Here is a 13,747-nt window from a genome sequence, read left to right as displayed (position 1 = left end):
ATTTGTTTCTCAGAAGCTCTCACAGATGTATGGCTGGTAATGCCTTGGTAAAAACCACACCATGAGAATTGCTAGAAAATTAAAGCATCTTGTAGAAATAAATGTGGAGCCTGGACTCTAAATTGGGTAAATATGCCATTTTCATCATCTCTTCATTGGGGAATTATGGGCAGAGATCAAATCAGGGACCCTTCACATTTTCAGCACCCCCTAATGAAGGTTAGCAAATATCCTGTAAGTAAAGCCAACTTCCCTCTCCATTACTCTTCTGAAATTGCAAAATCAATGTCACATCAATACCACAATATGAGACTATCAGCTCATAAAGCCATTGGTTGTCTACCAACCAATCCTATCCCTGGAACTATATTATGACCCAGGCAACCAAGCTGGCTCTAGTCAACTGTCCTGGACCACTCCCTTCTTGTGCTCAACCTGTTGTCCCACAGAGCTATTCTTTTATCCGCTCCCCATCTTTTATATCATATAACTTACTTGACTTGGAGACTGTCACATTCTTCTTTGAATCTGTGATCTTCTGCTCCACCTCCCCTCAGATTTTATCCCTGCTTGTCCCTAGTTTGTGTAGCCTTTCCCTCTTCCACTCTTGCCCAACTCTGCCTTGCCCCAAAACCTGGAGACAGGGTCTGGAGCACCAGGGACCAGAGAAATGCTTCCATAGCAATCTATTGATGGAACCCAGGACCCCAGACTCTCTAAAGTAGTCATGGTCCAGTAGAAGTAGCACATACTCTGGGACAAAAGAGCTGGGCTGCACTACTGGCTGAGTAAGTAGCTAGTGACCTTGGGCAAATTCAATTTGATTGATATACAGTGCCTTTGTGTATAAAATGGCAATGATGTAATAATACTATGAGTCCAAAAGACTGAGTCACAAAAGAATAAGATGTATGAATCTGCCTATCAGCATTATTTACTCTTTGGTACTCTTGACTAGTTTGAAATGGAGCTTGTGAACACAGAAGTCTGGTCTTGGAAGAGAAGAGCAGGTAGGAGGGTGTCCCTCACTCTAACTGGTGAATTAAATGACATCTGTGGACAAATTAAAAGAAACTATTATTAGAAAGAGTAAGAGGGGAGAAGAACTTTGCAAAAAACTTTGATCAACCTCTGGGACGGGGTGGGGATCAGAGTCGCAAATCGTGATTAGCACCATGGCAGACCAATGTCAGCCCTCTTCTGTGGGGCTGGAAGTAGTAACTGCCTGCACCTTGATCTCTGTACACCCGGTCACATTTACAGAGACATCAGAACTGAGATAGCAAAGGACAAGAGCTCCGTGATGGCGAGAAAGTGAGCACTAAACCCCCGGGGAGGCCTGCGCATGCCGGAGGCGTTCAGAGGGGCCGGTTTCCAGGCGAGCACCTGTGTTCATCGCGCCTGTCTGCGTCCAGGACTCTCAATTACCCATCTTGAGAAGTCGAGCTTCACCACCAACTTGGGAAAAGAATTAACGTGGCGACGTTGCCCCTGATGAAAATACACTGGCAGGTTTGAACAATCTCTTCTAAATTTGCCTCTATTAAATTCACATGTGCAGCAAAGCAGTTGCTGCCTCGTATCAGTTACAGCATATGGATTTTGGAAAGTGAGAGCATGGCATAAAAGGGGGTGTGTGTGTAATTGTAAATGTGCTTTATAAGCAATCTTAAGTCATCAAGGAGAATTATTTCCCCACTGGGAATATGTACATGGGTGCACGCACACACGCACACATGCCTACACACACACACACACACACACACACACACACAAGTACCTTAAAATATACAAATTCTCTTTGCTTTCCCCATCCTTAAAGAAATGCATCTTTGGCCTCTCTCTTCAGAAGGAATATATCAAAGCAATATTTTTTTTTCGGTTACCTACTTGGTTCAGAGTTTCAAAGTAGTACATGGGGGCAGTGAGGAAACCCAAGCACACAATGACATACTCCATTTTCTCAACAGTCACGTGCTAACTAACTAAAGCTCACGTGGTTAAATAACTGCCCATGAATTCACTTTGGACTTTTGCTCATGGCTTTTCCCTAGACCTTCTCCACCAAAACTTGGCAATATTTTCAATAAGGCTAGAAATATCTATGTGCCTTACAGTAAGGAAGACAGCTGAATTACTATTTGACAATAAGAGTAATTGCCTCCACACAGCTAGCAAAGACCAAATGGTTTCCATGTTATCAGATCCTTGAACAAGAATTAAGTTTGTTGAGGAAAGTTCTAATGACTTGGGTGAAATCATATCCATGTGGCTAAAAATGAGACCCAAAATAAGACTCTGAATTTGGTTGTTATTAGCATGCTTCTTGGGCCCTCACTCACACACAAAAAGAAAATACGTTATTTTCTGGGCCAGAATACCTTCCCAGTGTGTATCTCTCTATAAATTTAATGCATTTACATAATCATAAAATATCAGTATTATTAATAATAAAAGCACTTACTGCTTTGAATGTTTAAAATCATGCACAATACCATGGCTGTCATTTTATTTTATTTTTTAAATATTTTATGTTTATTTTATTATTGAGACAGTGAAAAACAGAGCATGAGTAGGGGAGAGGCAGAGAAGAAGGGGGACACAGAATCGGAAGCAGGCTCCAGGCTCTGAGCTGTCAGCACAGAGCCCGATGCTGGGCTCGAACCCACAAACCATGAGATCATGACCTGAGCTGAAGTCAGACGCTTAACTGACTGAGCCACCCAGGAGCCCCGGCCATAGCTGTCATTTTATAGACATGATCCCTTTGAATCTTCACAGTAATCCATAAAGTAGATGCAATTTTCAATATCTTAAAACAAATGAGAGAAATGAGGCTCAGTTAAGCAACCCTCCTCTGCTCACACAGCTAGCAAACAGAGATCAAAAATGAATCCACAAATGCCCAACTTCAAAGCCTGTGCTCTTAAGTACTACACAATCCCACCTATAAATACGTTCACTAATGCCTTGTGCTTGATCATATATAACACAAACAACAGTCAACAATGAGAAAATTGGAAGGGTGCAAGCTGTGATCGTGACTAGGCTACCTGAGCCTTTTAGCCCCATGGTTTGAGCTCCCTGGTTTAGTAACTTGGTGGCAGCCAACCATCGACACCCCAAAAAAGAGAATGTCTTACTCCTAGTGTCTGAGTCTGAAATCACGGGAAGGATATTGGCCAGGAGAGCAAAAGATAGTGACTCTGAAAGGACAAGAACATTTTGGAACCATGCACTTCCTGATGACTCAGTTTATTCTTCTGGGAGGTACATTTCCTGGCTTGGCATTAGTTCCTCCGAGTAATGGGCTCACACTCTGGGAGACTTGTCCCAGATGCCAGAACGGTCACTCTCTGCTCCCATGTATTGACCCCTGCGCATTTGCTACTCAAGGAATAAAAGGTTTGACCTCACTAACATTCCTCCTAAGAGACTGGATGCTCTGATATGGACTGAGATTAGAGGCATTTCACAGTGAACAAAGGCAAAAGAGTGATGAATGAAGATGGACGCTAAACCCAAATATTTAAACATCCAGAGCCTGTATTTATAACAATGATGCTATCGGCACATGGCTTGTGTGCATATTTTGGGGGTGGGGGGAAGTCAGCGCATTTCCTTAGTAGGACAAGATTTGAATAGTGCCATCATTATTCTGTGACCTGAGGCAACAAGTATTCTTTGGAGAAACATTAAGACACAGGCAAGGGAGAGGCTGAAGAAAGAAATGGATATAACCAGTTGGTGCCAACCCCCAATTCCCCAGCTTGTTGATGGAAAAATCAGTCAAATGACTCTCTGTTGACCTAGTATTTGAGAGGGAGGTATTAGGTGGCAGTTATTCCTGAAAAGAGGTCACTATTAAAGACGACGAAAGACAGCTGGTTGAGTCATTAACTACTGTGGTTTCAAAGCCTTGGTATTAATATAAAGCCTGGTGCTTCTTTCAAATGTAACCCAGAGTTCTAGAAAAGACAAAACAGTCTCTGTAGACATAAGAAGGTCCTGGTTGAAGAGACACATAATTGCAAATAAAAGGGATGTTTTTTACCTATTACAGAAGAATAGAAGAAGCTCCTAGAATAGGTTTCCAAATTGTTTTCTTTTAGCACTTCAGAGAAGTTGATAGCAGGCATGTCTGCTTATCACTTTGTGGCAGAGAAGGAAACTTGAAGAGCATAACTCAACAATAATTGTCTCTGGACCTCTTGGTGACTAAAAGATGCTTTTGGAAACGGATATTGATGACATACTAGGGCTTGTGGAGTCTGTGAGAAGCAATCTTGATTTCAAGTATGAAGCGAACTCAAAGAAAAGCATGCTCTTTTGCAGAACATGCAGTCAGCTTTGAAGTCCTTTTAGATGTCAAGGAGCCCCAAGAGGTAGCTCCTGTGAAGGAGATGAATGGGAGAGCCCAGTCCCTTTGATCCAGTCCCCATTTCTCCAGCCCTGACCATCCATGTCCAGCAGGTCTCAGCTTCCTCCCAGATTCCTGATATCAGGAATGTCTAAGAGGAAAAGCACGTCGAGATGAGTACATAAGATGGAAAGAACTAGAGACTTTTGAATCTGGGAAGGACACTCACGTGTCTACAGGGAGAAAGAGAGGCCAAGAGAATGGAGCCATTTGTCTGTATAGCTCATGAGTGACCAGAGCAGTGGCCTTATTTGCTAATGTCCCTGATCCTCAGCCCATCTTCCACAGTGCTGATTGCTGTTGAAGCTTTTCTAGAGCGGACAATCCACAAAATGACCCAGAATGCATCCTGCCTGGGTGGTAGGGTAATTACTCTGTCCACATCCGCTCAGGTCCACAATCCAAAATTATTTGCCTGTGAACAAATAATGTTCATGTCTCTGTCTAACCTACCTCCCAAACATACCAAACTGAATTTTGGCAACAAATGGACCCGTTCCTTGTGCCTGGCCTAAGAGCCCCGAGCTTCCTGGTCACCCCTCCAGGCCTCCTGGGAGGGAAATGGCCATGGGAGGAAGCACAGAAGGCTAGTCTCCTGTGAGTGCTTGTGGGCTCAGGGCTTACAAATTATTTTCTTTGTTTATTTTTTTTTATTGTTGGTTTTTTTTCAATGTCCTAACTCTGAGGCCACTGGCTAACAGATTTCTCCTTGCTGAACAGTGCTCTTCAGAAAAATAGTCCCTGTGGCCCACATTGGAATGTTGGAGATTTTTAACATTTTCTATCTCTTCCCTCTCGGCTGTACTCTCCATCCAACCACAAACATGCAGCGGTTGTGATCCTCTGATGTTGTCTTTCACCTGTTTCACACTCTCTCTCACAGAAAGCACCAGTTTCCCAGACTGTGCCTGTTGGCCCCTCAATACAGTGGGTTTTCAGCCCCCTTTTGTTCTGCAAAACACACTGAGGCTGAGAGCCGGTTCCTAGGATTTCTACCCCGAGTCACTATATCTCATAAGGCAATGATGATTTGAACAAGTGTGGGCAGAGCCTGCACTGGGCTCCGTAACATAGGTGCGTGCATGCAACGCACGCACACACACACACACACACACACACACACACCATTTTCCACCAAAGGGCTCTTCGGTGTGCGGGTCAGTAGTCCTTCACTGCGACCATTTCTTCATCCCTAGACCAAGACACCTTGAGACACCCTCACTTCCCCAGGCCAGAACTGCTTTCAGGGAGACAAGCAAAATGAAAAGCATCTGTATTTCGTGGCCCTTCCCCACTCAGTCACCTGCTTCCCCAACTGGCCTCAGGTTTGGATCCGTTTTGTCCCCATGCTAGTTCAGTTTCCCCAAGAAAGGATGCCCCAGCGGCCACCTGAACAGCTTTCTGAGGGCAAAAGGGGTCCATCCCTTAGAAATCCAGCTACAGAGATCAGGAGGTGAGAGCATTCTGAGCCCTCGCACCCTCATTTAGTCCGCTAATGAGGACTTTCCTTGAATGGGATAAAAATGGCTTTCTCTCCCCTTTATTTTTTTATTTTTTAAAATAGTTGCAGCAAACCTAGAGCTCACAGTTCTGACCAAGAATTAAAGAAAGCCTCCCCCATCCCGGGAAAGCTCATCCTCAAATCTTAGATGTTTGTTCAAATACTTGACATCAACTTCCTCTTGGAATGTACTCTATCTCAAAGAGAAGGAAAAAATAAACCAAACACTTTGTTGCTTATAAGTTGATAGGAAAAGGCCTTCCCATGATAAGGCCAGACTTCTATTTTAAGGCTTTCGTTTTCCAAATAAATCCATATAAACAAGGGTTTTGGAACCTATACCAGCCACCAAGAATCTAGTCTGTGTGTGCTGGCTCAAGCTGAGGATGGGGGTCCTGGGGTGGGATTCTCTGGTGAGACAGAGAATTGAAGTGAAAAAAAATAAACAGAACTTTCTCTGTCTATATCCTCATTCTGGAGTCTTCCCCGAGAGCTAAGAGAGGAGGCTGAGTGAGCAAGAACAGAGAGGGTGTCCAAGACCTTCTTTGCTTTGTGGATGTTGGATCTGCATGAGACAGTGTGTGTGCATGGGGTGCTGTCCCTTAGGACCAAGGGGTGATGGGAAAGAATGACGTGTGAGTTTCCACAAAGCCACCATGGGGCCTCCTTTCCTAATACATTTATAGAGTGGAAAAATATTCATGCTCATATATCTCCTTTAGTTCTGCCCTTCCTGTTAAAAAGTTCCATCCTCTTCCTTCCGCCCTGAGGGGGGAAACAGAAGTGGGGCACCCCTCTCCTGACAACGCCACGCTGTGCTAGGGAAGGGGTGGGGGCAGGGATGGTCAACAACACCACAGTTTTTTTTCTGCCATTTTGAATGTCTGTGTTTTTTTTTTTTCCTGGAGAGGCATCTGTTTTGTTGCTGCTGGTTCTTCCCTGATATCAAGAACTCCCACAAGGCTGCTTGAGTCTGTGCGCTACCGTTTACTTGGTATTTCCATGGGGGAGCAAGCGCCTGGAGCTTCCTGGTCTCCCATCTTGCTGACATCTCTCCCACACCCAAGTTTTGTTAACTACACGGTGTTGCTTCCCACACACAAAGCCACCTAAGCCATCGTGTGATTAAGTAGAAAATCATGACATAGTGCAGGCTAAGAATAGAGGAAAATGATTGAAGCTGGAATGGTAAGTGTAGACCTCATGGAGAGAGGAGGAATTGGTTGGGCTCTACATACTCTCTCTCTCTCTCTCTCTCTCTCTCCCTCTCTCTCTCTCTCATGCACACGCACAGCACAGTGAAGATTTCCATTGTTGAGAATCTTCCATAAAGAAAGAAACCTTGGGGCAGGGTGCCTGGGGAGCTCCATCGGTTAAGCATCTAACTTCAGCTCAGGTCATGATCTCACAGTTCATGGGTTCCAGTCTAGCATTGGCCTCTGTGTTGACAGCTCAGAGCCTGGAGCTTGCTTGGGATTCTGTGTCTGCCTCTCTCTGCCCCTCCCCTCTCTCAGCCTCTCTCTCAAAAATAAATAAACATTAAAAAATGTAAAAATAAAAAAGAAAGAAAGATTGAGTCTCTCAGTCCTTCCAAACTAATTCTACAACATTTTTACTGAGTCCAAGCATGAGGAAAGGAAATTGGTTTCATTATACTAAAGGGCGGGACCAGTTTGTTTGTTGTTTGCTTTTGTGTTTGTAAAATGACCATAGGCATCTAGAGGCAAGTGTTAGGGTCTTTAGGACCTGTAGCGGAAGCGAGCTTTCTGAAAACCCACCCCTCGCGGTGCAAGAAGCCGTCTGGCAGGAAGATAGCCTGGCGCTGCTGCGCATACTTCTCAAGCACGAACAAATTGCTCGGACTAAGGTTGAGCTCACATTTGGAGTCTGAGATGGTGCTGTGGTTGGGGTTTAATAGCTACTTTGAAAGGCTTATGTTTTACTTCATATTGTTTTTAATTGTTCCATTTTCCAGATGTTTATTCCTAGATCGTTTCCCACAAGAGTAGGGGGGACTCCTTTTGAAAACCTGGAGGGCTCAGATCCCTTTGGGCCAGAGGTTTTAGACTAAACTAAATAAAAACTGGGAGGGAAAAGGTGCTTGCAATGTGTTTGAAGATTCTGAAGAAATCCTCTCTACAAAAACAACAAAGGCGGGACCAGGAAACAAAGTATTAATTTCATGTTCCCCCATTAGCTTACCACCTGTTCTTTCTGATCGTTACTCAGCAAGGAGAGGGGGAAAGGCTAATCTGTAGCACATTTATATCAACAAACTTGCACAAAACGCTGCCTAATTATCCCCTTGAACCTGTGTCCTCTCAATGGAAGGCAGTTTCCCCACCTGGCCGGGAGCCAACTGCAGCAAGCTGGTCTCCATAAGCCCGGCTAACGACAGCCCACTTTCACGCCGGGAGCTCCATAATTGCTCAGAGCAGTTTACAGATCCATTATTTTATGGCCATATTTCAGAAGGAGGGGTCGGAGGTTGGCAGGGTGGGATTCCTGGTAGTGCAGTGTATTGGACCAGCCTCACTTTGGAGCCCCAATCATTTCCTGGTAAAAACCTCATAGGCATCCACTCCCAATAAAGCTGCTTTCCTGAGAAAAAAATCTCTCAAGGAACCATGGACTGGGAGATGGTGTGGGGAATAAAGGGAGCACTGGACAGAGAGTGAGAACCCTTTTTTCAACCACTCACCAGCCCTAGACAACCTGAGCAAGCCCCAAAATCACAGAGCTCAGGAGCCCATCTACTTCCATACCTGTATTTCTTTCTGTAGCATACCCATATATGTGAAAAGAATGTTTGTGTGTGTGAAACTCATTATGTACCAGAGACTGATATCAATACCCAGGCTACAGCTTTAGATAAAACAGAAAAAGTCCCTGCGCCTCACAGAGTGTACAATCTCATAATAGACAGTAAATAAACATAGACACGATATGATGTCCAGTATAATTAGTGATGTGAAAAAGTAGAGATGGGTAAGAGGAGACTATAGAAATAGAAGGGGGATGCTGTTTTCTGCGTGGCTGTGAGGGGCGTCTCCCAGAGCTGATGTTTGGACAGAGACCCTAATCAAGCACAGCAAGAACATGAGGAATAGAGAAAGCAAGAGTAGTCTGACAGTGAGAACTTCTGAGCTTCTCCTCAGTGCAGCAAAGGGATTGGGGGAGATGGAGCAGAGTGATCAAGGACAGTGGTAGGAGGCGAGAGAAGAAAGGGACAGTGCTGTAATGTGTAGGGTCTTCTGGGACATGTTCAGCGTTTTTAATTTACTCTGAGATGGGCCCCTGAACGATCTTGAGCAGGGGAGTCCCACAATCTTGTCTTCAATGTGAGGTTTTATTCTGGCTACTCTGCAGGCATGGATCCTGAGGAGGCAGCAGTGGAAGACAGAGACGGGTCAGGGGTGGGGTGCAGTCTGGCTGCCATAGGAGGCCCAGTGAGATGTGCTAGGGTTTGGACCCTGTCATAACCTTGGAAGCAGTTGCACAGCACATGAAACAACAACAGTGCCTAAAGGCACCAGAAATTGCTCTTCCTCTTCTACGCAGCCCGGCTTTCTCTAATACTTTCTCCTTTTCTTAGGTTCAGAAACATTCAAGCCACGATAAAAAGTTAGTCATTTGGTTATCTCTTAGCGAATGCACGCTTGGTCTCTTCCTCCTAGCTTTAATAGAGACATTGATTAAATTATCACACTCCCAAGGCCCCCAGTCCCTGCGGTGACAATCGTTCATCTATCTGGTTTCTCCCTGGGTACTTCTGAGCCACTCAGAGGAAGATGGCTAGGCAGCACGGGGCTTACAAGTAGCAAAGCTAGAATCCAGGAGCCCAGGTTCAGGTCCCAGCTCTGACATTACTGGGTCACCTTGGACATGTTACTCAACCTCTGTGTCTCAATGTCTTCATCTGTAAAATGGAGATTATAGTGCATCTCCTCCTGGGGTTTTGTTGTGAGAATTGCATAAAATCATGTACGTAAAAGTCTTAGAGAGTCTTCAGAACATAGGAAGTCTCTGCTATACTATTATATTAATAAAGTTAATGATTTCCCCCCGTAAGAAGCATATCCAATCTTAGCCAGGCACAAAGGAACAAACCCAATAAGTAATCCTTCTGGATATAGCCTTACAGTTTAGGGAATATCACACACCAGCATCTTGATTTCCCCCGGTACCCATTAGAAATCCATCCTTTACTAATAAATATGGGTTAGCTTTTTCTCAAAGTGAGTTTAACCTTATGTAGGATGTTAGTAAGAGTGGGCAAAAGATACTTTTTGATAAAGTAAATGTGGGAAACTGAGAGTTAAAACCAAGCAGGTTTGTTTTCCATAAGATTTTTCAGAGTCTTTAATACTATCACATGCATTGTGACTGCCCAAGGGGCTCATGCATACGGACATTTTCCTAAATCTGCAGGACCATGGAAACTGTATTTTCCCCTTGCTTTGTTTAATAATACTAGACTAATACTTTTGGAATACACTTAGTAAGATGATAACCCAGGGCACATCAAGCATTTTATTTTCATCCTGTGGCACTTTGAGGGTGTAATTAATCTAAAAGCCAATTGTGCTTGCTCTGTTAAAAACAAAAGCAAACAAAACCCAAAAAACATGAGATAATATATAAAAGTATTTAGTAATTATAAAGTACACTTACTATTTTTATCAGTTCCCTCAAATTTTAATGGGCAGATACCTCCTAATTCTATTCTTTGAATATAATAGAAGCTATTGGAGTTAACTCAATCCAAATATGTTGTCCCTTATATTTTGTCTTCCCCAGTAGGCATATCTGGTCTTTTAATTTTATGCCCTGAGATCACATCTTTTCCTAAATGTTTCCCAACCCTGTGTTAATGATACTTGTCTTGCTCAAGACTTTTTCCGGGTTTTTCCTCTCTCCTAAAGCAGTGGTGATCACAATGCTCTTTAGGTCTTCTGGGTCCAGACTTACCACAATTTGACTATGATCAGCTCAGTTCAGCAAACTGTATCACTCTCAAGGAGATATCCTGTGGGACCTTGGACTGAAGTCCCATAAAGACCTCATTTCCTCAAAGATAAGTTAATTTCCTATGGTAACTTTTATCCTATTTCAACCTGTGTCCAGAAAAGAGATACATGAAGTGTGAGTTGGGGCAATGGTTGCCCCAATGGTTGAGGCAAACACTAACGCTTGTAGTCACTGTCACTTTGTCACCCATCCCCTACAGATACCTACCCTCTGAGAACAATCCAGGTAAGAATAAGGTGTGTGATCATCTCAGCCCTTAAGGGACTCACATACTCATTGAAAATAAGCACCTGCTAATACAAGCTAATTGCAGTGGCATGAAGTTGGTAAGATCCAGTATAAGTGGGTGATATTTGACAGAATATAAAATTCCAGAATGGTGTACAAGGTCCTCTGATACTGAGTCTATATCTTCTCTAGCTTCATTTTTGCAGTTCCCTTGTTATATTCTATTATGTTCCAAGCAAACCAGATGAGTTATGAAAGTGCCATAAAGCTATCTCCTATACTAGGTGGCTGCTGAGAGATGGAAAGAAGGGGGCAAAATACATAGAAGATAAGACCTTTGTCTCAAAGAGTTTGTGTTTGAGTGACAAAGATAGGTCTAAATAAGAGACCCCCAAAATTTTAGCTTACACATCAGTCTAAAAAATAAATCAAATTTTGGACTATCAGCTCCATGGTTCCAAATTGCAGTTAGAGGAGACAAGCAAATGCGATATTTTTTTATTCTAAAGTCTCTTCATCTTAGGTCAGTCAGTAGATTTTATCCCTGTTTGTGCTCTCAGGAAATGGACTCAGTTTCTAACAAGTATTTACCCCTGGTGAACCCAATTCTCAAGTTAAGCCAAAAGCAAACCTCTCCTTGTAGCATACTAGTGATAACTTGATAATTTTTCTGGCTATTGGCTACTCAATTTAGATTTCCAGTCAAGTTAGCCTAGTTTTAACTGAGTGTTCTCAAGAGTAACACCAAGCAAAATGACAGCAAACTGTCTTTTCTCTAAACCACATCAGACACTCAAATGCCAATATCATAAGCTTAAATACACCATTGAGTATGGGAAAGTCTGGAAAATTCATCAAGATCCCAAAGGTCTTCCAAGATAGTTTCTCTCCTTCCTGATATGTTTAGGCAGTATTTCTACAAGGAGTTTGTGGTAGTGGAAAGGGTGTCACTTTTCCTTACAGCCCATCTTTTTCCTTTGGTTTCATTCCACACTGATTCTGGTGAAGTCATAATAATTTTACTGGTCAAATGCTTCAATGCGTTAAAGATCCATTTGGGTCCACATCGTAGGAGACACCACCTTAAGGATTTGGGAGGTGAAATAGTATTTTTGATTGTGATGTATTCAACTTTTTTCAAAAGCCTGGTTGCTTTGTGAAAATAAATCCTTCCAAAAAACTTGTTTTTAGTTCTTGGTATTTCAAAATATTCACCCATAAAGTGATCTCTTTTGTCTCCCTCAGCTATGCTGGGATTATAGCTATTGTAGTAAAACTCCAGGAGTTATGTACTATACATAATAAAACTGATAGTTTATTAAGTTCAGTAATAAAGCTATGTGCTAAACAAAGGCTAACATATTAGGAAGGTAAACCGTGCTGACCGAGACTATACCTTTATAGAGTTTTAGCATCTGTGGGTAGTTATGTAGGATTTTACTATCTCCAGTTCAATATAGTCTTCTGATTAAAAACCTACTTACTACTTATCTGGTTATTTTTTTTATTAGCTTACAGTCAGCATGCGTTACAAAATGTAATTTAGTCAGACACCTTGTTTTGGAGCAGATGGGAAGAATGCTTTGAAAAAATGAACAGTTATTCTTTAAAAAAATATTAAAAAGGAAAGCTGAGAAGCCAAGGGGAGGCATGATCCTCTGAGAACTTTGGCTCAGAGAGAAGTCTGTCCCTAGTGTGCGGGATCTGCCCTCTGCAGCCTGAATAAGCCTTTCAGCTGCATTCCGCTGGGGCTAAGAAGGGAGGTATGGCGGGTGCAGAGCAATGGCTCTGCCTAAGACTTGGATGTTGCATTCTGGAATGTGATCAGATGTGCCCCAGTGTTTCCACACTTGTCCTTCCTGCCAGTCTTCCCTGCTGCACACTGAGGGATGAAATGAGGGAGACTCTGGGGTCTGGTGGGAAAATTTCCAAGCTAAGACTCTATGTGTAGATAACAGAGAAATGAGGGTCTATGTCAAGGTAGCTTCGAAGGACAAGAGCAAAGAGGCTGGTTAGTTAGTTTAAAGGCCTTCTGCCACAGGCCTAGAGACTTTTCTGTTACATGGATAAGAAGACAGGAGGTATTCATAGGAAAGAGAGGAAGCAGAGTGAATGCGAATGGAATGACATGAACCTAGCCTACCTTGTTCTGTTCTCAGTGCCCTTTTAAGAGAAACATTTAATGGAATGGGATGCCCAAGGCATAATAATTACCTAGCTCCTAAATTCTGGGAGTGTCGGCAGCATTACTAGGTTGGTGCAACAGTGGGAGAGTGTTCACAAATATTTCCAGGAATAATTCTGGAGTGTTTAGCATTTGGGGGTGAGCTGTTTGCAAGTACTTGTTACATTAATATACTTTCAAAAAAACAACTGATTTTCATTTATCAGTTGTACCTAAAACATTGTTTTCAGGTTGTGCAACTACATAAGCCCTTTGAAAGGCAAGCAAATATTGAGCCAAGCTCCTTATCCACTTTAACTGAAATATTGTGGACTATAGGCAAATAAGTGAGTCATGAATGCCATAGAACCTTGAGAGGCATTACATTTCTGCCTTTTCTGAA

The 13,747-nt window shown here is 42.9% G+C and overlaps 1 long non-coding RNA gene across 2 annotated transcripts in view; it reads left to right on the top strand.

Moving 5' to 3' along the window:
- The first annotated feature begins 425 nt into the window (after positions 1-425).
- The window catches only part of LOC115286831, a 22,203-nt gene continuing 8,881 nt past the window's right edge, over positions 426-13,747 (top strand). Inside the window, exons 1-3 of one of the 2 annotated variants that reach the window (XR_003906307.1) lie at positions 426-788; positions 959-1,010; positions 1,264-1,512. This is a non-coding gene — a long non-coding RNA (uncharacterized LOC115286831). The remainder of the gene's footprint in view (positions 789-958; positions 1,011-1,263; positions 1,513-13,747) is intronic. The other variant, XR_003906306.1, reaches the window with a different exon arrangement.

Source organism: Suricata suricatta, chromosome 3, assembly GCF_006229205.1.
Source record: "Suricata suricatta isolate VVHF042 chromosome 3, meerkat_22Aug2017_6uvM2_HiC, whole genome shotgun sequence".
Classification (NCBI taxonomy): domain Eukaryota; kingdom Metazoa; phylum Chordata; class Mammalia; order Carnivora; family Herpestidae; genus Suricata; species Suricata suricatta.
This window is presented reverse-complemented; position numbering and strand designations above follow the sequence as displayed.